The sequence below is a fragment of the Vanellus vanellus genome (assembly GCF_965231255.1).
Source record: "Vanellus vanellus genome assembly, chromosome: 28".
Taxonomy (NCBI): Eukaryota; Metazoa; Chordata; class Aves; order Charadriiformes; family Charadriidae; genus Vanellus; species Vanellus vanellus.
This window is the reverse complement of record NC_138933.1, coordinates 1,130,329-1,158,180: the sequence shown is the minus strand read 5'-3', so window position 1 is coordinate 1,158,180 and position 27,852 is coordinate 1,130,329. Positions and strand designations below refer to the sequence as shown.

Here is a 27,852-nt window from a genome sequence, read left to right as displayed (position 1 = left end):
AGGAAAAGCCACCCAAACCCTGTGTCTGCCAGGAAACCCTCTCTGGGTTTTGGGTGACAGGGGCCAGGGGAGGCGGGAAGGGCAGGACCCGCAGCGGTGGCACCCCAAACCCTTCCCAGCCGGATTTAACCCCTGAGCATGCCCGCGCTTTAACCTGCGGAGCGCAGGATGCTCGGGTGGTCCCCAGACCCACCCTGAGGGTAGAAGAAGAGCCTTTTTCTTGCTGTAGGTGCAGGACAGGCTGGCAGTGGGGACCTGGGGTGGCCTCTGGACCGGTGGCCAAGGAGGTCGTGCCATAACGGGAGGGTTACAGCCTCCGATGCCAACGTGCCCAGCAGCTCAGAGCAGCGCCCAGAGCGTGCCAGAGGCTTTTTGTTCATTCTACTTGTTTTTAGGAAAACGCAGTTTTGCCGGCTATTATTTCTTTATCTGGATACAAACCCTCTGGGCATTTTAAAGGGAAATAAACAATTTCCAGTGACTCAGGTGGTGGCATTTGTAAACTGCCATAAACTTATATGGCCCCTTTCTGTGAAACTGTTTGGCCTGAGCGTCTCTATGAAAAGGGCAAGGAAGAGCAGGTAGCAGTCAGCGTATCCATGCGATGGACTTCCACGAGATTGTCACACTGGAGTTGCTTTTAAGGGTATATTAAAAAGGCAGAAGTCTATAGAAACTGCTGGATAAGTTGGGCTGTGCCTTGCTTCGCAGGGACCGAGCAGTGAGGAACCCACCGGCTTGTCTCTGTGCTCGCAAATCCCATCGGAGAGGTTTGAACTGGGAGGTGCGGATTTGGCACTGGGCTATAAGGGAGACGACGAAGGCACTGAGTTATTGCATTCGCCGCCGGAGTCGGGAGAGGGCGTTCGGCGCGGGGCTGCGGACAGGGTTCGCTACAGAAACATTTAGTCAACTCGAAGGCTGTTTCGAAAGCTAAATTCAGAGCTGCTCCAGCTCCTTCCCCAGCCCATTGTTGTGGTTTTACAATCACATTTTCCTGTTTTTCAAACAAATGTTTTTCTCTTCCCCCGGGGCTGTACGGAAGCCCCACGAGAGCAGCAGGGGAAGGCGGCCGCAGGGCTGCGCGGCGCCCGGGGGGCTGCAGACCTGGAGCAAACCCCCCCCGCCAGCATCGCCCCTTCCCTCTAATTGCCGTTCGCTTTGCGCAACGTGCGGCAGCGCTAAAAACAACGGGAGGGTGAAACAGGCAGGCAGAAGCGTGATTATTTTTTATTTTTTAATTTTTTTTTTTTTTTTTTAAAGTCGATGGTTCCTCTTTACTGTGCTGTGGTTTCATGCTCAGCAGCAGGACGGTGAAGGTATTTTTGTAGGTCTTATTCAAGGAGTGTCTATTTAAAACAAGCTTCTGGGCTGCCAAGCAAATACCATTGTTCGGTTAAAAGCCCAGGCGGAGGATGGGGCTTGTGGGGAAAGGGGTCGGCTGGTGGCAGTCCCTTGAGGGCTTCTGCCCCTTTGGCTGGCCGATGGGTGCTGTGAGGTCCCTGAAGGTCCTCAGAGCCCAAGTCCCAGCTGAATCCGTACAGAGGGTGGACCCCCACCGTGGCATATGCAAAGGCTGTGCAAGACAGGGGCCCGTGGAGGAGAAAAACTATTTTGTTGTTGTTGGAAGGGACCTTGAAGCTCACCCAGTGCCACCCCCTGCCCTGGGCAGGGACACCTCCCACCAGCCCAGGTTGCTCCCAGCCCCGTCCAACCCGGCCTTGAGCACCTCCAGGGATGGGGCAGCCACAGCTTCTCGGGGCACCCTGCGCCAGGGGCTCACCACCCGCACAGCAAAGAATGTCTTCCCAATATCTCACCTAAATCTCCCCTCTTTCAGCGTAAAACCGTTCCCCCCTCGTCCCATCGCTCCCCTCCCTGATCAAGAGTCCCTCTATTTATTATACAAATTCCTGTATGCTGAGTGTCTGCGCGCTCCCAGCGTTTTGCATTTCAATATGAATAGTTTTACATTTTGCTGAATGGAAGTCAAGAAGTTTAAATGCTGAGCAGTAGTTCTACCAAGCTGCTCCTGTTATGCCCGGCATCTCCAGGCAGGATGCAACTGGACCCAAAATTGCACTGAGAGTGGGCCAACACTTGCCCAGTATGGCCAGGACCTGCTCTGGCCCCGTTTCCTTCACTTGCACAGCTGAGACCCTGAGATGAGAGACTCAAACCAGGGTCTTCACGCATCCCGAAGACCCGATCCATCACCTGTTTACCCAAAGCACGGCTCGGTGCCTCCTCCACTGCCCGGCCGCACATTGCCCAATGCAGGGTGTGAATTGCCGCTCTCCTATCGTACATCAGCAAATAAAAAAAAAAAAAAAAAAAAAAGGCATCCAGCACTCTTATGCCCAAGTCAGCAACTCGCCCACCTGCCTGCTGGGTCAGCCGGTCCCGCTGCTGTTGGCGGGCTCAACAGGTTGGCCTCAAACCCTACTGAGCATCCCAGCTTTGATCGCTGGCGGAGGAGTAATGGAGATTTGTGATAAAAATGTAGGAGATGGGAGGAACACTTTAATCCCTGCTTGTGCACCAAGGTTCCCCATTGCGTTTGCGGCTGCGGGTTGCTTTGGTCAAGCCATTTGCAGGGGGACATCAGGTAGTGCCAAGCAGGGCTCTCCAGTGGCACTGGCGTGAGGCTGGAGCTGAGGCCAGAAGGAGGTTTTCAGATAGGATCTGAAGAAACGGAGCAGGTTTCCTTTTCAATCGCATCTCCAAACCTGCCAGCGCCGAGACACGCTGCCTTGGGTGCCGCGTTAGCTGTGGCTCCGCTCTGGCGTGGTGGGGGGGTTGTGCGGATGCGGGGAGCAGCGGCGGCTTCATCTCCCCTGCCACGCACCCCGGTGGGGTAGGTAATGTCCCTGCCTTGGTTTGTAGGTGGAAGATAAGGGCATGCTTGGAGCAGATGCTGTGTGCCGGAGCATTAGCAGGAGATCCGCAGCTACTGAGTGAGAGCAAACAGTGATTTTCAGCATCTTATAATGAGGTTAAGCATCCTACTGCCAGTTCCTGTTGCAGCCCAGGGAGGCCAAAATATATCCCAGACAAGCACAATGCCATTTCCTCCTGGAAAACAGGAGGAACCTTCATTTTTTGTGAGGCCCACAGCTGACCTGGGAGGTCCAGACCATACATCAGCCCTGGACCAGCCCTAATGAGAGCAGAGCTTTGTGGTTGTGGGACAGGCAGGGGAAAGGAGCTATGTTTTGGGGATGGAAAGCGTGTGGATGGAGTGAGGAGGACCAAGAGCAGCACAAAGCCAGGGGAGAGGATGCTGGGCTTTCCCCGAGGCTGTGGGTCCTGCCTACAGCGGCTCCGTGTGCTCCCATCATGCTGACGCAGCCTTTGTTTTGCTTAGGTAATTACGGAGCTGTGGGGATGCAACCAGTCCTGGGCGGGAATGCCGTGTCCCTATTTTTACCAGGTTCTTCCCCATGATCAGTGGGATCCCCGTGCTTGCACGCAGCCCTCCCGATGCATTTGCCCGGTCGACACTGCGCACCATGGTGGATATACCGGGGATCTCTCTGTTCCCAGGGCTCCGGCTAGGACAGCCCCGTGCCAGGAGAAAGCTGGCTGCAGCCCAGGTTCCCAGCACGACTCCTTAAACTGGGGCGGGCCGGGGACGCTCTCCTCCGGGCAGCATCGCGCTCTGATGGAAACCGCAGTCACTCCTCACCTGCCGCAGCCACCACCTACGTGGCCTCTCGCTGTTCCTGCGGGCAGAGGCACTGCAGGCAGCAGGGGACCACGGCAGTCCTGAGCTCGGGCGGGCAGGAGGTGGTGGCTGGGGGTATCCGAGGTGCCCCTGGACGGGGGATGGAGCTGCTGAGAGTAGGGCTGCTTGTGCCCCCACGCATGGGTCTCCCCGGGGCGTACGCCTGTCCTCATGGCTCCTGCTGTTTTGGGAGGGCCAGGAGGGCACCTCTGGCTCGCAGGCTGTCCCCAACCCTGGGGACATTCCCAGCCTTATCCTTGTGTTTCGCAGCTCTCTGGCTTGCTCAGACTCAGACGCGATGGGTGAGGACTAGAAAAGCCCATCCAGCTGCTGAGCAAAGGCTTCAGTGGGCAACTGCCACCGTTGCCCACTCTCTTTCCCCATCCCAGGCAGACCAAGACCTTCTGCACCAGTACAGGTTGGGGGCTGACCTGCTGGAGTGCAGCTCTGCAGAGAGGGACCTGGGAGTCCTGGTGGACAAGTTGCCCAGGAGCCAGCAATGTGCCCTGGTGGCCAAGAAGGCCAATGGCATCCTGGGGGACATCAAGCAGTGTGGCCAGCAGGCGGAGGGAGATCATGCTCCCCCTTTGCTCTGCCCCGGTGAGGCCACATCTGGAGCGCTGTGTCCAGTTCTGAGCTCCCCAGTTCAAGAGAGACAGGGAACTGCTAGAGAGGGTCCAGCAGAGGCTACGGAGATGCTCAGGGACTGGAGCACCTCTCTGCTGAGGAAAGGCTGAGAGCCCCGGGGCTGTTCAGCCTGGAGAGGAGAAGGCTGAGAGGGGATCTCCTCAATGCTGATCAGTATCTACAGGGCGGGTGGCAAGAGGATGGGGCCAGACTCTTTCCAGTGGGGTCCAGCGACAGAACAAGGGGCAACGGGCACAAACTGGAACATCTCAACGTGAGGAGACAACTTCTTTCCTGTGAAGGTGCCGGAGCACTGGCACAGGCTGCCCGGAGAGGCTGTGGAGTCTCCTCTTGTAGAGATTCGCTCCCCGCCTGGACGTGTTCCTCTCCAACCTGCTCTGGGTGACCCTGCTCTGGCAGAGGGTTGGAGGAGATGATCTCCAGAGGTCCCTTCCAACCCCTGCCAGTCTGGGATTCTGGGATTCTTCTGGCTCTCCTCCACCCCGCGCACTGGGGCCGAGCTGCGGGAAGTCTCCCCGCTCGCTGGGAGCTGCCCGCTGCGGAGCTCGGACGAGCCCGGGCAGCCTTGAGCGTCTTTGTCTCCTTCGCCGACAGTCTGAGCGTTGCACAACGCGTGGGGGTGAAACGCATTCATCTCTGCCGATCAAAATAGCACGTTTCTTTCACAACCGGCAGCGGGTTCTGCACATGTCCCCCCACCCGGCCGCAGCAGAGCCCCAGCCTTGCTGGCAATGGTCTGTAAGGGAGGAGAGAGTTGAGAAAGGGAAGCGGTGCCTTGCTTTTCAGGCTAAAAATACTGGCTCGCGCTTCCAAAATAATCTTGGTTGAATGATCTCGATTGACCCTGGGCTGCCAGCTGGTTCCATTCCCCAATAACTTCAGTCTGAGCTTCGGCCATCTGGATGGAGGAAGGTCTCGGTGGGATCTTTTGGCTGTTGGAGGTGGGTTTTGCTCTTCGGGTGCAGGTCGTTTTTGAACGGGGTTGTAGCGGGAGAAGCCAGGCTGCTGCTGCTGCTTTTTCAAAATGTGACCGTGAAAAAATCCACAAATTTCAAAGCTGAATGCAAAGACCAGAAAAACGCTGGTTTTCCAGCCCACCCCAAATCTGACCTTTTATTTGCACTTGTAAGAGAAAAACATCAGCTTCCTCCAGGATGTGCTGGGGTAGATTCCCATGGGTTATGCCGGAATGGGGAGGAATCTGCAGGAATGAAGAGGCTGGGTGTGCTCAGGAGGACCCAGCTTGCCCTTCCCAAGGTGTCTGAGCCTTTTTGATGGGTGAATTTAGGGGAATTTAGAGCACTAAACAGGGAAAAGAGCTCGATGGGGAGGATGAAAACCTTTTTCCTGCTGCTGCCCAACGTAAACCATAGAGAACGGTCCCCACCAATCGCACCTTTGGCTGGGTCCACTGAGTAATATGCAAATTTACGTAGAGCGGGGCTTCCTGGGACTTACGTTGTGAAGTTATCGACTGTTCTCAGAATGAGCTGTTAGTCATAAAAACGTCACCATGGCAATTTTGGTGTTGTTGGGGCTCTGGGAGCACGTCAACCTCCCACTTCATGAAGCTGCCCTGAGACAAGGACAGGGTGGGCTCCAAGCGTGGCCCCCCCAGGGGGGTGGGCGATGCTCAGACGAGCCCTCGTGGCCCACTTTGTGCTCACCAGCGAGGTCAAGGCAGCTCACTCCCCCCCCCGCCCCATGTTCCTTGTGCATCTGAAGAGGCTTTGCACCCTCACCATGTCCCTCTTGTCACTGCTTTGCTTTGCGGTGGCGTCCTCCCGCCGTCCCCAAGCACAGCTCAGGCTGGCGCGTGTGTGGACCCCTTTCCCGGCGTCTTTGCCAGCCTGGGAAACCACCAGCGCTTTTGCAGCTCATGAAATAAAGAGTGTCAGTGCTCCTTCCCCCACCAGTCGGCTTCCTCCCCTCACCCCGACGCTGAGGTTTCCCTATTGTCTGATAGAATCATAGAACGGTTTGGGTTGGAAGGGATCATGAAGATCATCGAGTTGAGATCATCGAGTGTTGGGGGATATGGTGTAGGGGAGAACTTTGTAGAGTAGTGTAGATGGTTGGACTTGATGATCCCAAGGGTCTCTTCCAACCTAGACAATTCTATGATTCTATGAGATCTCACCTTGAAGATCTCACCTAGCTTCAGTTTGGGATTCATTTGCAACCATCTTAAATGACTAGCGCTTCTGTTCCGGTGTTATTTTCCAAATCAGAGAGGCTTTAAGTGTAACCTCTGTAATGATGAGTTAGTAAAAAAGCCTTTGTCTCCCCTCCTTCTGTCCTTGCTACGGACTGAGCCGCTGTCAGGGGCTGTTTGAGGGTCGTGCGTCTCCTCCGAGGAGCTTTTGCCAAGATGCAGCTGAGGATCGATGAGGTTTTGAGAGTTTGGAAATGAAAGAGAAGGAAAGGCCGGCCCAGAAGAAAACTGGCACAAATGAAAGGGAAAGAGAAAGCCCCAAAGGTGAGATTCACCATGAGCAGCTGCAGTTTGAGCCTCCCGGTTTTAAAGAGTGCCGAAAATAACCGCTTGGTAACTGGGGCTTACAACTGTGTGCCAGCCTGTGTGCACGCATGCATGCCTGATATGTAACTTCCCATATTCTGTTCTGGTGCTGTAAGAGTGAGCAAAATAGCTCAGCAAAAACACAGCCACTGCCCACCGGTGTTTCGGTGTTTATCTCGCTGCATCTGCACCGATTGACCTCCGGAGGTGCAGGATGCCACAGCTGAGCGGCGGCTCCTCCAGGTCTCCTCGCTCGGGGACCAGGCAAGGTTTTGCTCGGCATCTGAAGTGATTTTTTCTTTGGAAAAGAGAAGTGTAATTCGGTGGTCAGAGAATCCCCCGCGCTTTGGATTTCCTGGAAATGCAGCTGTCCTCTTGCAGAGGAGCTGCGGCCAAATAACCGCCGTGGCAGGCTGCTCACCCCGCGGTCAGTAAGGAAAGCTTGGGTGATATCACCCTGCCTTCAAACGGGATTTGAAACCCCTGAGCACCACCTCCTTCGCTCTGAATTTGGCTCGTTTTCTTCCTTTGCACTGCACAGGGATGCTCTTGCTGTCCTGTCCCCAGCTCGTCCCAGTGTCCCCTCCTCACCCCGCTGTGTCCCACTGCAGCAGGAACTGCCCCGTCCCATCCCGGATCCCCTCAGGAGGGTCTACGGGCGAGTGGGGAGATGGAAGAGCCCCGACAGCAGAGCGAGTCGCTGGGAAACACACGGAGAAAGGTGTGTCTTAAGCCTGCAATTTTATGCAATTTAGGATTTTTACTCGGGGCTATGCGGAAGTGCCTATCTCCAATTAGGTTTGCAAAGCTCTCCTCGAGTTAGGGCCCTCTACCAGCGCGTTTGCTGCCCCTTTTTTCAGCAGTTTGGTGGCCTGGACATGCACTCAGGATGGAGGGAGCTCAGGGTCAAGTCTGGTTTCTAGTGACAAGGATTTGAACCGTATTTCCACTCGTCTTTCTAACCCCTCGGCTGAAGGATTGCTGCTTGCGGTCCCTCCTGTTGAAGCAGGTCTGCTCTACATAATAACGTATTTATTGGGAATGAGACAACGTGGGTCCCACCTCCTGGAGATGAGGGTCGTCCCGTGAGTTTTGGGTCTTGCTCTAATAGTTACCACATTTGCAGTACGGCTGCTAAGATGGTCAGGGTTGAGAGCAAGGGGGCTACAAGGAGAGTGAGGGGAGCGGCTCTGTTTTTTGGGTGGGGAAGAGGAGATGAAGGAGAGGTCTCGCCACAGCCTACAGCAACCTGAGGGCAAGTACCAGTCAGCAGAGTCAGTCTGTTCCCAGTGGTGCCACGTGATACAGCAAAAGGCAACTGGGACAACTGGTGGTTGGCTGGTACTTGCTGGGCAAGCGGAGATGTTTTGCCAAGGTGGAAGGTCTCCGTCCTTGGAGACGACCAGCCTGAGCGAGGCAAAGCCATCACCACCCTGCTGTGGTGGTGGGGAGGGTGATGCTCTGAGGAGAAGCCCCCAGGCTCCAGAAACCCCTTCCCACCAACGCTCCAACCCCTGAGGCATCTGCCTGTCGCAGGGTGGCAGTAGGACGGGCGATTCAGGAAGAAAACATCACCCAGCCCCAATGGGATGTAGACACAGGAGGTACCGAAGCCTGATGGGAGTGTCAAACCCCTGGGATGCTACATGTGGGAGGGATAAAAGCCCACCTAAATATTCATGTGGATTTTAGAGCACCTGAAAATACTGTTCTGAAAAGGAATGTTTAGCTCAACTTCAATTAAAGAGGTGCTATGCTCCTTAAATTTAAGGCGGACTGCAATCTGTGTAATATTCTGGATTAATAGTCTTTAATTTTCAAAGAGAATACACTTAAGACTAATGTAAAGAGCAGCAGAAAAACCTGGCAAGGTTCATGGCTCCTTCCTGCTTGCACATCCCGTATCTTTCTGGAGCCACCCTTATTTTTACCAGCCGGATGCATCAAATCCAAATGATGTCGCCACTTGAAAGGACTTGTCGTCGGTGACCGAGTCCCAGGGAAACGGGCAGGAAATGGCAGCAATCTGCCAAAGACAGCCCCGGGTTTTGGGCTCCGTGTCCTCTGCGCCGCCATACAGCTCTCACTGCAAACGTCGCTGGGTGTCAGATTCTCTAAGTAAATCTGTGGGGAAAGAGTCTTTTCCAAAACTTAATTAAGTGAATAAGTCTGGGCTCAGGGTCCAGCTGCAAGAGGTTTTAAATGCGTAGTTCCTACTTTTTCCTCTTTAAATGTGTGTGTGCGTGAATGGTACACGACTCTAGCAAAGAGCAGGGCCCTGCCCGAGCCGGCAGGTTTGGGAAGCGAGATAAAAAGCTGCAGTAACGGCAGAGCTTCTTACTGAAGAGCTCTTGCTGCAAGAGGCAAGTTTCTTAAGTTCCTGCATGTAACCAACCTGACCCTTGCATTTTCTCTATCTGGGATTTACAGGCTGTAGCAAAGCTGCTCTGTGGCTCGTTGATCTCAGCGGGATCGGTTTGGTGGGAGCGAAGGCAGTACGGTTGGCGAGGAGGGGCCGTTGAACCCCGCGGAGGTTACATTCAGCAAACACCTCACTGAGTGACTTTTCTATGATGTTAAAAAAAAATAACATGTTAAGATAGAACTGAAATAGTCTCCATTTGAAGCAAGCATGTAAACCAAGGATGGCATCACGCGTCCAAGCAAAACACAGCGCGGACAGAGAGACCCTCCACAGAAGTTAAAGCTGCCACCTGTAAACGCTTTCAGGCATTTTGGCAGTGGGTTACATGTCCCGCTGGGCGATCACTGGGCTTTTTCACAGCATTCCTCATGGCACAGATGCTGTTTTGCTGTTTGCCCTGCATCAGCTTGCTCCCCTGTGCGATGCTGCCCGCCCTGTGCGTGTGTGTGCACCACGCGATGCAGGAGGAGCACTGGGGATGGCTGTGGGTGCCGGGATGGCCGTGGGTACCCGGATAGCCAGGGGTGCCAGGATGGCTGTGGGTGCGGTGATAGCCATGGGTGCCAGGATGCCTGGGAGTACCTGGATGGCTGTGGGTGCCAGGATGGCTGTGGATAGCCAGATGGCCATGAGTGCGAGGATAGCCATGGATACCTGGGTAGCCATGGGTGCCCTGATGGCCGTGGATGCCGAGATGGCTGTGGGTGCCAGGATGGCTGTGGATAGCCAGATGGCCATGAGTGCCGGGATGGCCGTGGGTGCCAGGATAGCCATGGGTGCTGGGATAGCCATGGGTGCCAGGATGGCCGTGGGTGCCGTGATAGCCATGGGTGCCAGGATGCCTGGGAGTACCTGGATGGCTGTGGGTGCTGGGATGGCTGTGGATAGCCAGATGGCCATGAGTGCGAGGATAGCCATGGATACCTGGGTAGCCATGGGTGCCCTGATGGCCGTGGATGCCGAGATGGCTGTGGGTGCCAGGATGGCTGTGGATAGCCAGATGGCCATGAGTGCCGGGATGGCTGTGGGTGCCAGGATAGCCATGGGTGCCAGGATAGCCATGGGTGCTGGGATAGCCATGGGTGCTGGGATGGCTGTGGGTGCCAGGATAGCCATGGGTGCTGGGATGGCTGTGGGTGCCAGGACGGCTGTGGGTAGCCAGATGGCCATGAGTGCCGGGATGGCTGTGGGTGCTGGGATGCCTATGGATAGCCAGGTGGCCATGGGTGCCGGGTGGCCATGGGTGCCGGGATGGCCGTGGGCGCCAGGATGGCCGTGGGAAGAGCAGTGGCCAGGCACCAGGGAGCATCCTACAGCGATGCACTGAGCGGCAGTGCCCGGACCTGGTTCACGGCCGAGGCCACGGCGATGTGGGGGCAGCGGAGGTGGTTTTCTAGCCCCGCCGTGCAACGGGACCGGCTGGGGGGCTCCGCCCGCCCCCGCCGGGCTGCAGCGGGCAGCTCGGGGAGCCCCGGGGTGCCTCGGGCAGGTGGATCCCGGCTCTGCCCGGCAGCCGCTCCCGGCCGCAGCACCCCCGGGTGCTCCCGGCCGCTTCCCCGGGGCGTGGGTCCCGGTCGGGGCCGCGGGGGGGGGGGGGCGATACCGGCGGCGGGCGCGGTTCGGGCCCAGCCCGGGGATGGGGGGGGGCGGGGGGCGGCGGCGGCGCCATTGGCCGCGGCCGCGGGGCGGCGCCGCCCGCAGACAACGCGCTGAGGGCCGGGCCGGGCCGGGCCGCTCCTCCCCGCCCGGTTCCGGTGCGGCGGCGGCGGCGGCGCAGGTGGAGCCGAGCCGCCAGCGGAGCCCCGCGCCCGCCGCCAAGCGCGGCCCGGCCGGGGGCCGCCCCGCCACCGCCTCAGCCCGCCGACCCACCGGCCATCGCCTTTGTCCCCGCCGCCGGCCCCAGCCCGGCCCCCGCCCGAGGTAGGCACCGGGGTGGCGGCGGGGATGTTTCCACCTTGGCGGGCACGGCTCTGTCACCCCCGGCGGGGAAGGGGTCTCCCCCGGGCCGGGCCCCGCTTCCCCCGAGGGGGGTTAGAGGCCTCGCCTGGGCCGGACCTCCCAACCCCGGGGGGGGGGGGGAGAAGGGGCCTCCCCCGGGCCAAACCCTCCGTCCCCGGGGGGTTTAGAGGCCTCCCCCGGGCCGGGACCCCCGTCCCTGTGCAGGAGGGGCCTCCCCTGGGTCGGACCCCCGGTTCCCGGGGGGTTAGAGGCCTCCCCCGGCCTGGGCCCCATTTCCCCCACGCTACCGGGGGGGGGGGATGCCTCTCCCCGGGGCAACCCCGGCCGAGCCTGGCTCTGCTCGCACCCCTCCCCAGGCCTGGCACCTCCCGCTCCCCAAAGCCCCCCCGGGCAGGCAGGCTGCCGAGAAGGGGTGCCCTGAAGCTCCCGGCTGATGTGGGTCGGGGGGGATGTCTGACTCCCCGGGGGTGTTGGAGCCCTGCCTCAGGGTCCGCAGCCTCCCTGGGCTGGGGCGGTGGTGCACCCCGATGCTGGCAGTGCCGTTGCCCCCGTGTGCGGAGCACGAGTTGGCGTGTGGTGTGCCAGGGAGGGAGCGTCCGATGGCCCGGCACATGGGTGGCCCCGGCAGAGAGTCCGGCACATGGATGGCTCCGGCCACAGCGGAGAGCCTGCGCTGGTGCTGGGAAAGTTATCAGGTGACAGTGGCTTCGAGAGCAGCCAATCCACCCCGGGAGGAGACGGTGTCTCCAGCCCACATGTGGCTGTGGGTGTAAGCCCAGACAAGCTGCTGCAGCCGCGGGAGACAATTCAGGCTTGTGAGTCCCCAACTCCTATGGTCTGAAAAGGTCCACCGACCTGGGGCTGCCTTGGAGAGTGTGTGTTTACGCATGGTAAACCCAAGCCTGTTTGCTGGAGCGTTTTTGTTCTAATCCTGTCGCCTTTCCCTTCTGAAGGCCAGCCGGCACTTGCAGGGAGCAAGGCTTTAAGGGCAAAGGAGCGACAGCACTAACAGCTCTGCTGGACTGCATCCTCCTCGGGTGTATTTACCGAAACAGCATCTCTCTTTTGCGCTAAATACCTTGTTGAGAAAGGATATGAGCAGCTGCGCTGGGAAAAGAGCTGTTGATACCCCGTGTAGCCCGGATCTGTCTGGAAACTGAGCATACGAGCCAAGGCAGCCCACAGATCTGTGAGTCGTCCAAGATTTGCCCTTTGCTGGCAATCCCAGGGCTCCCAAAAAGCAGATCTTCCCACACCTTTTTCCATGGTAAAGGTATTATCCGAGGTTTGGGCATGTTAGGAGGCTCTGCTGAGTAATGGGACGTCGGGAGGCTCCTGCAGAGGCGGTGTTGAGATGTGCGCCCGGGCTGGACTTGGCTCAGTGGCGGGTGTGCAGGAGAGACAAGGTGTCGCTTGTCATGGGAGAGGAAGGGAAGCGAATGGCTGGGGGATTTGAGATGCGTAGTAGTTTTTGCCCAACTGGATGATCTGCAAGCGGTTTCTGCCCCACGTTTGTTCTAGCAGACGGTTGAAGCGGCATGCTCTGGGAAGCTGGGGAGGGTGGGCCCCGCTCTCTGAGGGTCCGGATGCGATACCTCTGACCAGATGTTTGCAGAGCATTTCCAGCCTGGAAATCACAGCCTTTCTCAGGAGATCTCCAGCGCTTCCTGATTTGCAGCGAGGATCAGAGGATTTCAGCACTTCCTACTCGGCTGCCTGATGTGAGCAGGAAGTGGGAGCATGAAAATGGCAGCAAAAGAGCTTGCAGCGAGGCCGGGAGCTCAGCAGGCGTAAGTGCGTGGGATGGTAATGAGGTTAGACCTGTCCTGAACAGGGTCCTAAACCTTTTGGACGTGTCATTTGGGAACGGACAAGTCACAATGGTAGAGCAGGTCTGTGCAAGCATGTGTCTTGTCCTGGGACAGCATAGCAGGAGGACGGAGGTGAGTGTGGACGGGTGCGTGTGAGTGTGTCTTTTCCTGCAGTTGATAAAATAGCTTTGTTGCACGTGTTTCACGACTCTGACCCTGGTTTCTGCGTTCGCTCGTCACTGGGCTGTGGATCGGAGTAAAAACCAGGTTATACGTGGTGTTGGGAACGGGGGCAGGTTGCTTAACGTCTTTTGAGGTAGGTGACTCTAAATGGCAGAGTGGCAGAAATGATGGCATGGCTTCAGCCAAACAGTTGCCCCACTGTGGGGTGCTGGGGTAGAAACAGCTCTTGGGAGGCTGAAAGCCGGTGCTGCGAACCCCCGACCATTTAGAAACTGTTGAAGGGAAAATGAGGTTTGCGAATGTCAGTTACGAGGAGACACTGTGTATTTGGAGTCTTTGTGGCTTGGATTTTCAGGCCTTTTCCTGTTCAAATAGTGGGATGCAATGGTATACGTGCTTTTTTAAAAGAGTCTGTCTGGGAGATCCTGCACTCATGTATTTAACATCTGGAACCTCGGGGAGGGGAAAAAACAAACAAGTGTGTTGGCAACGCTCCGAAATGAGGCAGCTCCTTCTGCCCTGTTGCCCGACTCTTGCAGGGGAGGTGTGCGAATCTCTTCTTCCATCTCTGGTTCCGACATCGAGACCTTAGTTTTTCTGATCTGATTTATAACCTTTTGATCTCCAACCATCCCTGTAGCCGCTCTCCGCTGCAGAGGGCCGGGGCTCCCAGGCTGGGTAGGTGAGTCAGTCCTGCGAGCTGCCGAGTCCTTCCCCACGTCTGTGTCTCATTACCTTGCTATGCTCCCCGAAGGCAGGAATGCATCCTTCCCCGGTTCAGCCTTCGCCGGCTTCCCATTAGCAGCTTCTTTGCTGACTTGTGTGTCGTTGGTAAAATGGGGGAGATGACAGACGGCCAGAGAAGCGTGTCCTGGCCTTGCTGAGTTTGAACAGTCCGGTTGCAGCTGGGTGGGCTTGTGTCAGACTTGGGCAGCCCTGTGTGACCGAGGCTTTGAGCGCCCCGCGCGGTTCAGCTCTTGGCTGGCACGGCCGGTCTCTCATCTGCTGCTCAGACTGCCCTAAAAATACTGCCGAAACCCCTGCTGCTTGCAGCCTGGCAGCCTCGCTGGATGGCTCTAATGTTTTCCTGCCTTTGTTGATGCTTTAATGTATGTGGTTTGTTTCTGGCCACCCCGCTCCCTCCTCCCTGGATGTATACGGGCTGCGCTGCTGAATTGCCTTCCCCGAAGAGCGGGACTGGGCCTGGAGCGCGTTAGGGACAATTTTGTCACTCAAAGAAGGTCTGAGTCAGTACATTTGGTCTATGATGGGATGGTGTCATGAAGGTTTCGAGGGGGTGTACAGAGTTCAGGAGGCGAGCTGGTGAGTTGCTAATGCTGTTAACTTTTTAGCAGAAAAACTTGGGTCTTGCTAAGCCGAACCGAGGAAGTTTAGGAGATGAGTGCTGTCCTGCAGAATGTAGGCAAAGGATTTGTTTTCTTTCTCTTCCTTGGAGACCTCTGTCTTCCCTTGAAACTGTCTTCCAGATATAGCAGCAGTTGCTAATACTGAATGAATGCGTGCTGAATTTAGGCAGCTCTGAGGCTGCTGTGTGTTGTGTAGGATTCAGTCGTTTGGGTTTGAGTTTAGCCAGAGCAAGCGAAGCTGCTATGCTTGGGTGGCATTGTCCCAGTTGTCAAGCTATAAATAGTGACCGGAGCCCAAGCTGAACTGACTTTGGAAGTTTCCCAGACTCACCTTGGAGGAGGAATTCGTGCCAAGGCACATCGGCCCTTGGCAGAGCGGGGTTGAAGGCGATAAACGCTCAGCGTGATGCTGCAGTACCCGTAAGTGAGTTGATGAGGCGGCAGTTTGTATGAGTGCCATCTGTCTGTGTCACTGTGGTCCCTGTTGGGCAATAGCTGAGGATGCTGAGGAAGGAGCCTTGAGTCAGTGCTATGCTGTCACCCAGAGAGGTCTGCAGCAGGGAGGGAATGTCCTAAATTGAGCATCTCCACGGAGGTCCTGACCACAAGGAGCGGCTGGAGAAAGATAGCGGCTATCTGTTACGCTTCAACACCTTAGCACGTCCACCACGTATATCTGTTTGTCTTCCCTCATCCTAAAAGTTTAGTCCATCCACGTTCAAGGCTAAGTGTGGTAGATGCTGCTCTCCGTTGTCAGTGCAAGAATTGTGAAGGTGTCTGTGATGCTGGAGTCTTCCTCGGTGCCTGGCCGGCTTGCTTTTTGCACCTCAGCGCAGTAAGAAACCACATCGCTCACTCGCAGGCAGATACATTAGGCTTCTTCCCGTGAGGTGTTTTGTATCCAGGAGTAGGAACACGTGCCAGCAGGAGAATTAGCTCTTCCACGGGGTTGCATTGCACAGTTGGATCAAAATACTGCTCACATCAGTGCAAAACAAACACTGCCGCTGCTCTGGCACGCGGTCACGCTCACCCCACGGCCTCTCTGCGCCGCAGTAAATGACGGCGTGTGCTTCAGGGGGACGGAGGCTCTGTGTCGGGAAGGTGGGTGCTGAAGGTGGGGAACAGGAGGACGGGGGCACAGGAGCTGGAAACCGAGAGTACCTTGTACTGGCTTCCACAAGAGACTCATTTCTCCTGATGGAGGACTCTTTTACATGTGCAGGGTGTCCCTGTCAGCGGTGCCTGCCTGGAACATCCTCCCAGCGTTTATGTGGCGAGTGGGACAGGAGCGGGAGTCGCTGCTGGCTGTGCGTGGCTCCCAGCTTTTGGCACCGTGAGCTGATTGCTCTTCTGGGCTGTTTGTGCATCACAGTGTGTAATTAGGATCAAAAAAGCTGTACTGGTTTACTGTAGCTATCCTAAAGTAATACCTTAAAACCAAGACCCAAACCTTTTCTTATTTTAGAAATGACTCAACTGATGTGTTGCGATAGGACAAGGGGTAATGGCTTTGAACTAAAAGAGGGAAGATATAGACTAGATAGAAGGAAGAATTTTTTTATGATAAAGGTGGTGAGACGCTGGTCCAGGTTGCCAAGAGAGGTGGTAGGTGCCTCGTCCCTGAAAACCTTCAAGGTCGGGCTGGATAGGGCTCTAAGCAACCTGGGCAGGTTGAAGTTGTTGCTGCTCGTGGCAGGGGGTTGGACTAGATGGCCTTTGAAGGTCCCTCCCAAGCCAACTTGTTTTGTCTTATAAGGCAGGAAATAAGCAGGTAGGGCTTCCCGGTGTGTTTGGGCTTCTTGACAAGATTCCTTTTGCCTGTACTGATTCATTGGGTCGTGTTAGGTGATCCTGGGCTTTTCGTCCATCTGCTCTCCCACCTTCTCCCACTTTGCCTCTTTTATTCCCGTTTTCCACCTTCTGTTTTACTCAAGTACACCCGGTTCTCCCGCAGCTCCCCCTCTGCATGGAATGTGGTAGGTATTTATAGAGTACAATAGGAAGGTGTCCTGATCTGGTTTGTGTTCCAGCTGTAGCTGGAAGGGTATCAGCCTGTCACCTGGGTCTTCTGCTTCTCCAAAAGAGAGCAGCATGTCCAAGGACCCTCTTGAGCATCCTGCGGTCCTGCAAGTGCCTTGGAGTTCAATTCCACAGAGGGTGGAAGCAGGGCAGCGGGGCAGCCTCCGGGAAGGAGTGAGCTCCCTGATGCTGCAGGAAGGAGTCCAGACGTGGTGCTGGGAGCGGTTCACCGGGGGGGTGTTCTTGAGCCTTCACGGAAGGAGAATCTCTTACGCAAGGGAGGGGAAAACAGTGCTGATGCTGAGGCTGCTTTTTCAAAAGCCGCTGTTGCGTAAGAGCAAAGCCTTGGGCAGCACAGAAAATGTGGAGAACGTCACTTCCTAGCGAGCGCTCAAGACAAAGCGGGGATTGCTCGCTGAATTTCTGCCTTTATGCATATCCTAAACTTCAAGGCTTATGTAAATTCTCCAGGTTTGCTCAGGGCTTGATGCACTTACAGAGGATATGTTTCCATACATAGCCTGGGGGTGCAACTACCAAGTGAAAATAGTCTCTTCTGTTCCTGCCATAGACTCTTTTCTTCATCTAGCTGCCTTCAGCAACGCTCACGAGGCCAGTGACAGCGCCTGCTTTCCAGGATTATCTTCTAGTGGCTGTAGGGTGGGAATATTCACAGCAGAGAGCTGTCTCTGAGGTGGGAGCGTGTCCCTGCTCCCTCCCTCCCCTTGGCAGCCCGGAGCGGAGGAGAAGCCCCGTTCTCCCACTTCCCTTGCCTTGCTCAGTCACAGGTTTTGCTGTGTCCTTTTTGCCCTGCGTGGGGACTCACCCTTGGTCCTCTGGCCTCCCTATCCTTGTCCCAGGGCTGAGGTAGGGACCAGCACGTGGCTCCTTGCTGTCCCAGGGATGTCTAGGATGGAGGGTCGACTATTTCTGCAGGCACTACAGAGCACCTGGATGCCAGAGCCTCTGCTTCTCTTGGGGCTTATCTCCTGGCTCCTGCTGAGCTCAGGATCATGCCTGCCTCCTTCTTCCAAGACGGCACCAACACCTCGCTGCGGCAGCGGAGGGGTCCCCAGGTGAGGGTGCGGAGGTGCTGGTGGGCAGACTTGCAGCACAGTCCCTATGCCTTGAGAATTGCTTCTGCAGAGAATGAGCCTGAGAGCGGACGCTGTTCTCCATCACTCAGGGATCCATCGAAGCCTGATGAAACTACCCGGCACTCCTCGTGTGCCAGTGCTCAGCCCCCTTCGTGGTCTTGCTGCTCCCCTCTGTACTGGAGCTGAAGCAGGCTGGACCCTCCCTGCCCTTGTTGGTGGCACTTCTGTCCCCACAGCACAGTTGCAGAAACAGAGCTGCCACCAGCCGGAGGTGGCAGTGTCCTAGAAGAGGGGTTCCCCACGCTGGGGGACCGTCCCTGCCACAGTGCCAGGGTGGTTGGGTTTTGTCTGGGTGCCTGCCGCCGCGTGGCTGTCACCTGCTGGCATGGGGCGGGCAGAGAGGACAGCAGCGCTGGCTCACGCCACTGTAATAATTGAACTGCAGCGTTAAGCAAATCTGCGGCTTGTGATTTTTATTCAGAGTGCTCAGCCTCTTTGAAACCGTGGTTTAATACAGGCGGTCTGACAGAGGCCTTAATAAGCAGTTGCTGTCTGGATGACGACTGGAATTGGAGTTGCCGTGTTCCCTCGGATGCCCTCTGTAAGTTTTGGAGGATGTTTTTATAACAGACTAAGCTGGTGGGTTTGGGGAATTCAGTCATGTAGTGCTGTAGACTGTCAGTCCTTGCGTATGACTTACTCCCGTCCAAAATCCAGTAGAAAAAATATTTTTAGGTTTTGAGTAAGCTGGCAGAATGTACTGGCATCACGAGTATTCAAATGCACATGCTGACGAGGTGGATGCGCTGTGAACTAGCAGGGAGCTGCTGCAGGGACAGGTTTCAGGTGGTGAGTTTGATTTCCAGAAACCGTAGCTTGTATGTTTGTTTTCCCAGTATCTAAGGGTTGAAATCAAATATGCATTGCCATTTAAATTTCCCTACATTAATCTTAAAGTTGGTGGCTGACCCAGACCAGATCTTTCCTAGACGCATCTGGTGACTGGGCACGATCGCAACTCTTTCTTCTAAGGGTGTGCTGCACTGAAGAGCTGCGCTGCGAGGGTCTGCTTGAGGTTAGAAAGCAAAGAGAAGGTTTGGGGTTTGCGGGTGCTCCGTCTGGTCGCTTTGGTCATGTCGGCTCCCTTTGAGGCGAGCGCTTGGCCGTGTGCGAGCTCTCGGTCGCAGCGGGATCTCTGGCAGCCCTGCTCCACGGAGCTGCCTGGGCAGGCTGAGCCTGTGGCAACACGTTCTGCGCGATGTGGGCTGCGCGGCGGAGGAGCGGGCGGCACGGGAGGCGGTTTGCTGGGGTTTTGCTGGATCCCGGACGGGGAGAAGCAATGGCCACGCTGGGCTGGTGCCCGTTGGGGTCCAGCTGTGCAGTTCTTGGTGGGCTCAGCTGGTCCTGGGGATGCTCAGGGCACCGCGGGGCTGGTGCTGTGCCAGGGGACGACCCGCCTGGTGTCACGCTGCTGCCAACACCGACGCTGTGTCTTGGGTTGTGAGGAATGAGCTGGCACAGCGGTGTGGAGATGGCTTTGGGGATTCATCACAGCGTTTACTTTGCCTCAAAAGCACGCGCGGTGGCTGTACCTTCTGTTACCCAAATCTTTCTTGGTGAGGTGAGAGTTGTTGTGCAGAGTTTCCTCTTTATATCCTCTTATGTCACGCTGCCCTGCCGGCTGAGTGCGCTCAAAATAGCTGCCAATCCCAGTAGGTTTCACTTCAAGGTCTCTATTCTTAGCCTGCTGGTTAGCTGAGCAAGCCGCGTTACTCAGTAGTCATGAGTTCAAGGACCGTAGGGTAAAGACCAGCAAACTTATGCCATGCAGGAGTTTTGTTTGTGTTTCATGGCAGCTTTGAAGGGATGGCTTGGGCAGAGCCCTACCCAGCAGCCTCCGACTCGCCTGCTCAAAAAGAGAGCCACATGTATGTGAGTATGAAATAAGAGTTGCCGGAGCTGGTACGTAGTCTGGAGGAGGCAGACGGCTCAGGAGATGGGATGACTCAGTCTACGGGAGTCTGTTCAGTGGCCTGTTGCATCTGACCCATCTATGAGCAGCCTTATCAGATGCGTCTCACTGCTGCATGGCAGGAGTGAAGCAGAAGTGAATGTGGGATGCGGAGCGGTGGCTTCCCGGGAGCGGAACTAGCTGGATGTTCTCAGAGCGTTGCACCAAGGCTGAAGATATCTGCCACGCTGGTGATGTTCAGCCCCTCCCGTAAGTGCCTTTCCCATCCCTGGGGATTTTTAACTCCCTTGCCCGGCTGTGGGTCCTGACTAGTCAGGTGGACTGGCTAAAGGTGTACCTGGAAGCATCCCTCTGTATGGCACATGGAGAATGGTTCACACATGGCCCTGAACTAAAGCTCTAATCTGCGCCTGGTGGACACAGCCACCACTGGGGCAGGTTAAGGGCTTTGTGGTTTTGATTGCCTGTACCCAGGGTCCCAGCTCGTAGCCACAGGGACCAGCAGGTTCCAGCAAACACAGGACAGGCTCATCTGTTATCTGCTCAGCCATTTCTGTCTCTTTCATTGGGAACTCACCATTTATGCACCAGCTCTTGCTCAGATCTGATGAAGGTGCTGCCTAGATGGATGCAGAGGGACCTCTTACTAGTTCTTTAGCAGGACCTAGCTATTTTTGAGAGTGCATTTGGGGAGGGGATCTTGTTTTCCAGCCTTCATTTAAATTCCCTTGACTTTTTCAAGCCACTTTTGAAGCTGTCTGATTCCAGCTCTGCTGGGCTTAGGTGGATTTCCACCCAGGAGGGGATCAGGCCCAGTGTGCTGGGGTTAGGGCACGGGCAGGAGCAGCATCCCGCACCTGAGGGATTTATGGCACAGGAGAAACGAGCCCGTGCTGGGGGCGAAAGGTGCTGGCCGTTGCTTTTGCTGTGTGCTGCGAGGTGGTTGAGGCTCTGTACGTGGGGTTGCTGGGGAGTGAGTGTTGTGTACCGAGTTCGCATCCTGCCTACGCTGCGGGTAACGGTCACGTGCAGACGAGGCCTTTGTCCTGTGCCTGACTGCTTTTTTTAAAATTTATTTTTAGGTGCTCTCTGGCTTCCTCTTCCTCCTGCGCTGCGCTGCGCTCCCTCTTTCTAACTCCCTCTTCTAGGATTGCTTTTTGAACAATCAGTTCCCCCTTAAACCCATTTTTGCAGGCCTTTGTCTGCGCTTGGGAGCTAGCCCAGTTTAGCATTAGCAGCTGCTGGCTCCTTCTGGGTAAGCAAGAACAAATAAAGGTTTACACTGAATGAATCATTTGAGCCTTATCTGTCTTTCAAATTTGGGACAGCTGTACAACTGCTGCGTGGAGTCTGCCTGGAGGGCACAGAGCCTCCTCCTCGGCGAAGAACTTCTCCTGCCAGTGGCCGGAGCTTAATGGGTTTGTGCTGTGATCCGTGTGCTGCCTCAGTGAATTCTTCAGTGTGCCTCTGAGCTTTATCCCACGCTTGATTACGAAGCACAACTTCGTAATAACTCCCTTTCCTTGAAGACTTGCTCCACGCCGGCTTTGCTATAGGCTCCTGTGGAAATTCGGCCTTTGGGATGCTTTGGGTGGTTTGATTGCGGCTTGAAAATGCGGATGCTGGCTGCAGAGCATTGTGGTGGGAACCGCATCGTGGTGGGACCCGCGGAGTGGATGGGCTTTGAAGGCAGACAGTGCCTGGTTTGCGGCGAGCGAGCTGCTGGCATCTCCTTGGGCTCTCCACTTAGGCAAAGGGACACGGCGGAGTGTCAACACTGCAGGAACCGTGGCGTGGCTTTGCTGGTTTAAGAGGCAGGATTTGTAGATAAGTAGGTTTAGTAACAGAAATGTGGGAGAAGGGAGGGGAGGAGCAGATAAGCCTTGGGCTCGTGCCTAAAAAGTTTTAATCTGATACTAAGGTGGGGAGTTGCAGCAGAGCTGATATTTTGCTGAGATGAACGGAACAGTTTTTTTTCTCTCCTCCTCCTACTGTCCTCGTCTTTCTGGCACTCCAGATTAGACTTGGTTTATCCTCTTTCTACGCAGTGAGGCACCCTGTCTAACTGTAACGAAGGTCTTGCCAACAGATTTGATGTTGTTTGGTGGTTCAGAGGAAGTGCCGGCACACGGCGAGCCTTGCGCCCCCTCCTGCAGCCTAGTCCTTCTCCCAGCTCGTGTCCTCCAGTCGTCAGAGCTCATCATCATCAGAAGAAGCAAGCTTAGACACGTGATGCAGTGGTGGCAAACTCCTCATAGCTTCTCTCAATTTCCTTTTTTTTTTTTTCCCAATTTCTTCAGAGAATATGTGCCGCAGAGCCTGTCCGTCTCTGCACCTTCTGCAGACGCTGCAGGGAGGTTTTGGCTCGGTGACTGGATAAACCATTTACCTGTTGCGGTGATGGGAGCCACTGCGCTCTTGCAAACTGGAGGCGTTGGTGGAGCTTCCTTCGTGCATTTGTAACCTGCCTCCCCAGTTTGTCTCATCCCATGCCCAAGGCCATGTGTTGACACCAAGAGAGGGACGTGGTGGCTTCAAAACTATAAGGCATCGAGGACACATTTGCAAGACGAAAGTCCATCCTTGCCATCAGGCCCGGCCTTGGGAGGCAAAGATGGCTCTGTCCTTGGCATGGTAGCAGGGGCAAACCTTGTTGACTCAATGAGAAGAATTAGAGGATTAAAACAGACCTTGGCTCCTGAGCACAAGGGCTCTTGGCACTTTGACTCCTCTGTAGATCTTCAGGCTGTCCTGGCTGCTGGGAGCAGGGCTTGTAGCTCCTGCGGAGTGTACTGAGGTATACAGAGGATCGTGCGTTGTCAGCGAGGTCTTCTCCTGCCTTGGTGCTGACTTCCCTAGGGCTCCCTGGAGCTGGGCTCGCTCTGAAGCAGTGATAGCCAAGGCTCTTGGGATGCTTGGAAGGGGATTTTTAGGACTAAGGTGAGGAACCAAACAGGTGCTCATGACAGTGGTGGCAGAATAAGGTTGTGTCGTTGCAGAAGCTATTTTCTTAGTTCCATGTGAGCTCTTTCCTGCAAACCCCGATGGATAAACTGCCTCCCTTTCTTCTCTGGAGCTTGGAGGCACCTGGCTGTGCTTGTGACCTGGCCTGGGAGCTGCAGTAGAGTGGGGAGATGCAGCGCTGTGTATCTTGGGTTGGAGAGAATAACCCAGAGACACTTTCTACCTTAAATATGGAATTTCAGAGGGTGTCTGCAGGATGCTGAGGTGGGACAGCCAAGGTATGCATGGTGAGCTTGGCTATTATCTATATTTTCATCTGGCATGGAGGTGGCACATCAAGCTCAGTTGTTGACAGGAGGCTCTTCTTCCATACTTCGCTTTCCAGCATGGGATGGGTGGACCCAGGGACTCGGTGGGAGAGAGGTCTTGAAAGCAGGGTAGGGAGGCAAAGCTCCCTATTGCCAACACAAAGACTGGCTTCTGGGGTGCAGGGAGGTCTTGCTCTGAGCCCGAAGAGCCATGGCATGGTGGAGCAGAGCACAAAGGTGGCACAGAGCAGGTGGTGCCGGAGAAGGGAAAGCTGGGGTAGGGGGACATGGCAGCGCAGACTCCTCAGCCAACACAGTTTCTTTTTGAAACTGAATTTTTCAGTCTTTCTGAAAGCTCCCTGTGCATTAGGCTGTGTCTGTAACCCGCCTGTAGGTCCAGGCTGGGACAGTTTATGGCCGAATCCGCTGATCTGTTCACGGAGGATTTCTGAGGGATGCCCCCAGCTACCTGCCACGAGCCTGTATCGATTACCGCTTAACTTCTGGTCTCCCTGTCCGTGCTGGGCAGACTCTGAGTGCCCCAGTGCAGGGGTAAGCAAACAGGGCTTGTACAACCCTTACAAAGCCGGGGCTGGAACCTGCTTTTCTAGTATGACAGACCAGGTCTCAGCCACTCTGCCTCTTTAAAGCAAGTGTACTCAGAGAGGGTTTGGCTTTTCTGCCTATAACTAATATTTTAGCCATTAGGTAGACGGAGCAAAAGTCCCGGCTGGATTTGTCCAAGTGGCTCATTGCGGAGCTGTTGGAGGTTGTTGGTGTTGCAACACCTTGTCTCGTGCGGCAGGTCCATCCCTGGTGCACGCTGGATGCGATGGGCATGCACAGATGCTGAATCCCCTCTTCCTTATCGGCTGGATGCTCCATAAAGGGAGCAGGAATAATTCACCTGGATTAAATCACAATTCTTCTCTTTCCTTCCATCTTCAAGGCTCTGCCGTTGTAAACAGCTGGAGTAGGTAAGTGGAGGCAGCGCAGTCCTGCCAAGCCCTCGTGTCCACAAATGACTAAATCCTGCCTGAAAAGTCAAAGTATGAAAACATTATTTTTTGGTTTTGGCTCAGCCTCGTGGATTGCTGGGATCGAGCCATCTTGGCTGCCCGGCGGGATAGCAGAGCCGCCCCTCTGGATGCCGGCTGGGGCTCTGCCCACCTTGCAGCTGGTGGAGGAGGGTGGAGGAAGGCTCGTGTGGACGTGTCGGGGGGCAGGCGGGGGTCTGGGGTGCGGGGGGGTGCCGGGGGGCTGCCGCTGCCCCAGCGGCACTCAGACCAGCCTTACAGCCCGGGATCAGCGAGCAGCACTCTTGCAAAAATTGTTGTGCCCGTTGGCAAAGCGTGTTGGCAGGAGGGCTGGAGGGCGGTGCTGCGGCTGCAAGCCCTCGCAGTTCATAAATAACTGTGGGGGCTGGAGAGCTGGGCCCGTGTCCCGTCGAGGAGCTGTCGTGCCAGCCCCTGTGCGAATGCAGCACCTTGCCTACGTTTTTTTAGCTTTAAAGCTGGCTTTTCTCTCATGTGTACTTCCACGGCGGGGGCCTGCGTGCAGCTGGGTTTTCTATGTGTCACCCTCATTTGCCTGCTGCTCCGACATCCCGTGGTGGGACAGTAGCCGGTCACTGCCTGCTTGCAGCCAGCCCTGCCTTCCCGGAGCTGGGTCTGGAGCCTTGTTGAACAGTGCGGTGGGTCCGTCACCCTGTCGGAGCCTGGCTGATGGACTCCGCTGTCAGTGCGTAGGGAATAGGTGGATATGAAAAAGGAGACGTTAACGTTTAGTAGGGCACTGGTCTGGGAGGGGAGGGCTCTGAGCAGCTTCGTGCTAAAGACGCTTTGTGCATTTTGATGTCTGTTTAATATACGCTGGAGCAGGATTTTAAGAGGGTGGAGAGCCGTCTAGTAGTGCCCGGTCTAAGTAGGTGTCCTGGCATGCTCCTGGGAGCGCAGATCTTGCTGTCCGAAGCATCCGACGTGTCTCACCTCTGTGGCACAGGCTGCTGCGGGAGCAGGTGCCTCCAAACTCAGCAGTGCTGCGTTTTGCATTGCTGAAAGACCCCTGGCTCTGGGCCCTGACCCCGAAGAGACCATTTCCTTCTCCGAACAGTGCAGCATCTCTGCTTGGTCTGATTGCATCTGTGCAGGGGTGGACCAGGCAATGCATCCCTGTCCCCTGCCTTGTTTCTGCTTTCTATGCTCCCATCTCCAGCTCCCCAGGCTTTCCTGAGTGTACGCCTCTTCTTCTCCACCCAGAATAGCCCTTGCAAAACTTGGTTTCCCAGCTGGCCAGGAGAGATACCCACTTTATGTTATCTGCTGTCCTCCTCCATAAGCTCCAACCCTTAGAGGTGGTGCGTGGGTACAGCTGTCTCTGCAAGCCAGACTTTGTACCTGCAGGAACTCAAGAGGAGCCTGGACTCCTGCGCTCTGGCTGGGGCTGTAGGGTCAGAGCTGAGCAGTTTTGGGAGCTGAGGAGCCTGTGGTATGGGAGGTGAGAAGTCGTGATGGGGAGAGGAGGGTAGGGCTGCTAGGGAGGTGGCAGTGGCAAGGGGATGTCCAGCCCCTATCACCCAGAGAAGAGGTGGGTGATGTGTTATTTGCTCCAACACAACTGGCTTGCGCATAGCATGGTCTGATGTGACACAGAACTGGGAGACACTGGTGCTTTTTCAAACCTCTTTAACTCGGCCAAATTTGTAATCAAACTTTGCATCAGAAGGGTTGGGAGCTGTGCTCTGGGTTGTCCATTTGCAGCTGGAGAGGATAGGTGTACCCATGCGTCAAAAGGGCACGTTTGAAGCTGGACACTGTGCCACAGCTGCTCAGAGGTGGTGGTGGGAGGGGACCGTCCCTTTGCGTCTCATCTTCCTTGCTTGCTCCACGGGCACAGCTTGCAGGGCTCAGGCAGCGGGCTGTGGGCACTCTGGGATTGCTGCTGGGGGAGGTGGAAGTAGAACTTGGATTCAAAGGCTGTATCTGCTTGGTCTGGGTCAAGCAGAGCAGCAGCAGGCCTGTGATGCTACGCTGGATGCTTGGCTGCTCCCAGTAGCTCTCGATGTCCATTCCCTGCCTCTGCAAAAGAAGCCCTCCTCCAAGGAGCAACCTCCATCTCCGCTTGCAGGGCCTGATGCTTCTGAAAGACTCTGCAGTGTCTGCATGGAGATAAGGGTAGGGTTTAAGGTCAAAAATTAGGAGAATTTCCTGCTGCTAGAGATGGAGCCTGGATAATCCTGATTTAGAGCTTTGACTCCCATCTGCAGCCTTCCCGGCTCCCGGGGGAATCTGACCCGATTCCCAGCTTGTTGGGCTCTCCCAGTTCATGCCCATCGGCAGGGTCAGTGCCTGGCTGGACCTGTGGGCGGTTTGTGCGTATGGATCCCTGGTTCTCGGTCTTCTGCATTCATGGCAGCACGATTCTCAGGTACGCCGAGCTGCCAACACGCCGCATCCTCCTGCGGTGGGACAGAGCCTGGCAGCCGAGCCACCCCTTCTGCGTGGCCAGGCTCAGTGGTGAGACGCTGGTATGCGAGATGTAAACTCAATACCAAAGTTTAGATTACAGCCCTGTGAAAAACATCAGCTCCCCTAAATGGAGCCCAGATGGTGGCGGAAGCTGTGCAACGCATCGAAGCCGAGGGCCAGGAATTGCAGGAACCGTGTGAGCAAAGGGACCGGGGCTGTGGGGGAGGGAGAGGAAGGGAGGTAGGGTTACAGCTCATGTAGGCTGCGAGGCGGGCAGTTGGCCACCGCCGTCTGCATCGGGGGTCAATTCCTAAACCAGGCTGGTTAATCCACCTCGCCCCCTTAAAAACAACTTCGGGCAACGAATGTCTCCCCAGTTGCATCACTGTAAATGCAGCATTTCCAAAGCTGAGGTTTCCCACAGCCTATGACAGCTGAACTCGCGGGCGTAAGAGGCTGAGCGCCCGTGGGCAAATTAGAGGAGACCGGGCAGATCTGAGGCAACGAATACACGAGCTGTGCTCATTCCGGAGCTCTGCCAGAAGAGGAGTTTCCTATTTTCCTCGTTTTGGCAGGTTCAGAGCCGCTGAGCCCAGGGAGAGGGTCGAGTGTGCACGGTGGGAGCCTGGAACCGGAGCCGTGTTTTGGGTAAGACGAGCGCCGACGCGCGCCCCAGCAGCCGGGTGATTGCACGGGTGAGCGCAGGCTACTGGGAGGCTGACCGTGACTCAATATCCTGGTGTTGTGAAAAAAAGCAAACGTCCCAGGGTACTGCCGAGGGCGCTGTCTGGGAGGCTCAGAGCCATCCTTCCCCCCCCCCGCAGTGCTGCAGGAGCCTCTACCACAGCTTGTTCTGAGGGTTTTGGAAAGGTGTGGAGCAATTGAGAAGTGCTGGGGAGACCACAGAGACCGTCTGGTAGGGCTGGACCTCCTGAAGCCAAGCAGTGCCTGTGTGTGCACAGGAGATTGAGATGGAGGTCTTCAAATGATGCTGTGGTGATGTGAGAGCAAGTTTTTCCCTTCCCAGGACAGGTGATGGCCTTGGAGTGCAGCAGGCGGCCCTCTTCTCTGGGCCAGGACAGGTCCAGCGGTGAGGATGTGCCAGGAGGTTTCTCTGAAGGGTTTGGCCACATTAGATGAACATTAGGAATAGCTGAGTTAATTGTCCCCTCTGTGAACCAGAGTGGGGTGAGATGGTAAGAGATTATTCTTGAGGTTGTTCTGTCAAGAGAAGTTGTGGGGAGACCCCAAACACATCCTGATGGGATCAGTGTTCCTCTGTGAGGACACCACCATCCCTCCTTCCTCCCTGCTCTGCTCTTCCCACGTCTCCCTCCCTTCCCCTCCTTTTAAGAGCTGCTGCATTTTCCAGTGCCACCTG

General features: G+C 55.9%; 1 protein-coding gene across 1 annotated transcript in view; it reads left to right on the top strand.

The window, feature by feature from the left end:
• Positions 1 to 27,852, top strand: part of HDAC7 (histone deacetylase 7) — a 91,102-nt gene that overhangs the window by 23,779 nt on the left and 39,471 nt on the right. The gene's annotated exons all lie outside the window — the stretch shown is intronic.